Raw genomic sequence first — 2648 nt, forward strand, 5'->3', positions numbered from 1 at the left:
TTGTTCTATGATTCATAGAAGGTTTTAATGAGGAAAAAGCAGGAAAGGAGATGGTGGAAATAGCCCATCACATATCAATGCAACATGGACCACTAAAAAGGCAATTATCCAATATCATCTCTTTGGAGCCGGAAATTGCAAAGACAAAGTTGACACATCATTGTGGACTAAGGCAACAACAACAGAGCTGACCTCCAATCTTCCCTTTGGCCTTGTAGGATGATCATCCTTCAGCCAATCACAGCTGTAATACCTCATTCAGGTGGTCCTTGTGCATCATTAGTGGTTGGAATGTAAGGCAGCAGATGTAATCGGGAAACGGGAGCTTATTGTTGAAAATAAGCATGCAGAGTTGGGCCAGCAAAGGAACACAGTCAAAATGCCATATTGATTGTTAGCAGAGGTTTGGAGCCCTCGCAAACCCCACTGGTCGAACAGTGGGATCTCTGGAGCACTAAGCATTTCTGAATACTGTGTCCATCTATTCAGCCAAGGGTTAGAATCTCACGTCTTCTTTCCTAGATGTTCCATCAGTATTGCGTCCAAGCTTAACATGGCCAGCACTGACCAGGGTAATATCGTTGGTAGGGGACGCACACCTTCCTGGGGTAGGTTCCTGGAGGACATGGCCAAGAAGGTCGGGGATAGAAGGGGACACAGGCCTTGATGGGGCGGTACCCTAGGGGGCATGGGAAACCAAAGCCAGGGCCCAACTTGGAACCACAAGGATAGTAGCAACCAGGACGCTGATAGGGTGGATAGCAGCCAGGGTACTGACAGAAGGAGTCGTCTTCTGGGTTAGAGAAGTCCTCCAACAGGATTCCATTATTGAGCAGAGACATCTTGGAACAGTTGGGGTAGATCTGTAATAACATTGTGGCAGAGAAGTTATAAGTTGGAAAAACTGAGTTAAAAGAGAGATGGGAAACCTGAGGCACAAGGACTCGTAATCTGGTGAACCGGGTTCGATTCCCCGATCCTCCACATGCAGCTGCTGGGTGACCTTGGGCTAACCAAACTTCTCTCTGAAGTCTCTCAGCCTCACTCACCTCACAGAGTGTTTGTTGTGGGGGAGGAGGGGAAAGGAGATTGTGAGCTGCTTTGAGACTCCTTAAGGGGAGTGATATAGCAGGATATCAAGTCCAAACTCCTCCTCCTCCTCTTCTTCTTCTACTTTCTTCCTGGCACTCAAAACTCTTCCCAAGACAAACCAACTCTCCCAAACCAAGGCTATTCTCTACTGGCACACCTCTGAAATGTGTCCTTGAAATCTCATTCTGCCTCTTATTTGCCTAGATGGAGGACAGCGAAGTCTCCAGGTCTCTCTCCCACCAACCATACCTATTCTCCCCAGACTATGCCCCTAACAGACCATGCTTTGCATGCTTTCCTGTGTTTTGGCTTGACTAGAGGGTTAATTTGAGCTCCGGTAATGCCTCTTGACTCCCTGGATAGAGGATAGAGATGAGTGGTTGAATGGTTATAGAAACTTGCCTCCTGCACCAAGCTAAAATTTGCATTTCCAGTCCTATCCACTCATTTTAACATCACACAATTGTCTGGATGGAAGATTAGAGAGGGACCTGTGAGTTTGTGTAGATACTAGAATCATAGAATTGTAGAGTTGGAAGGGACCATGAGGATCATCTAGTCCAGAAGGTCAGCAGGGGGCTGATCCACTGTCCCTCAGACCTGGTGGTGGGCCAGATTATTTTGGGGCAGGGGAAAAATGAACAAATTCCTATGCCCCACAAATAACCCAGAGAAGCATTTTAAATAAAAGGACACATTCTACTCATGTAAAAACACGCTGGTTCCTGGACAGTCCGCGGGCCGGATTTAGAAGGCGATTGGGCTGGATCTGGCCCCTGGGCCTTAGTTTGCCTACCCATGATCTAGTCCAGTGTTTCCCAAACTTGGGCCTCCATCTGTTCCCAATACAGTTCCCAAAACAGCTGGAGACCCACGTCTAGTCCAAAAACAGCTGGAGACCCAAGTCTAGTCCAACTCCCTGCAACGCAAGAATCTTTCACCCAAAGTGGAGCTACAGTACAAAGGGAAAATGTGCATTTATTGCTCTGCCTGCTTTTGCCCCCTGGTTCCTGTGACCCTCCAAAATTCTTTACGCAACATTTGATGGGAACTCCATTATCTAAAAATTTCAAGCTGTGTCCACTCTACAGACACTTTCTTCAACAAGTTTAGAACCCCAACAGGACATTCAGAAGCCATCAGATGCATTTGGACACCAGAGCTCAGCTGAAACACTCATCTAGATTTTTCTCCGTGGAGGAACTTGCCATGTCCCTTCAACATTTCATTCCTTGTAATATGCAGCAAGATAAATGAAGCTGGCCTGATATTTAGAAGCCCTCAGAGAAAAGAGATATTTCAGTCCCCGTCAAGCCTGTGAGCATGCAAGGAATTACCTGGTTTCCTACTGGATCCAATGGGATGCTTTCGCAGTTTAGGATGTTTCTGAAGTAACCCATTGTGTGGCAGCTCCTTTTATATGGTCCGTCATTGTGCCTAGAGGAAAACACTCCTCTCACTTCCAAGAATTACAGTAAGAAGTAATCTTCAGACCTTTAATTGTCACATGTTCAATTGAAATAATCTAATTAATTTCTCCTTCCTTGTTCAACATG

At 46.1% G+C, this 2648-nt stretch overlaps 1 long non-coding RNA gene across 1 annotated transcript; it reads right to left on the reverse strand.

The window, feature by feature from the left end:
- On the reverse strand, positions 1-2550 carry LOC310833577. The gene is made up of 2 exons (XR_014558810.1): positions 2430-2550; positions 1-863 (listed from the first exon to the last, which is right to left on the reverse strand). It is a non-coding gene; the product is annotated as an uncharacterized lncRNA (long non-coding RNA).
- Between the last annotated feature and the right edge of the window lie 98 nt (positions 2551-2648).

Source organism: Podarcis gaigeae (genome assembly GCF_964106915.1).
Source record: "Podarcis gaigeae genome assembly, chromosome: 16".
NCBI lineage: Eukaryota > Metazoa > Chordata > Lepidosauria > Squamata > Lacertidae > Podarcis > Podarcis gaigeae.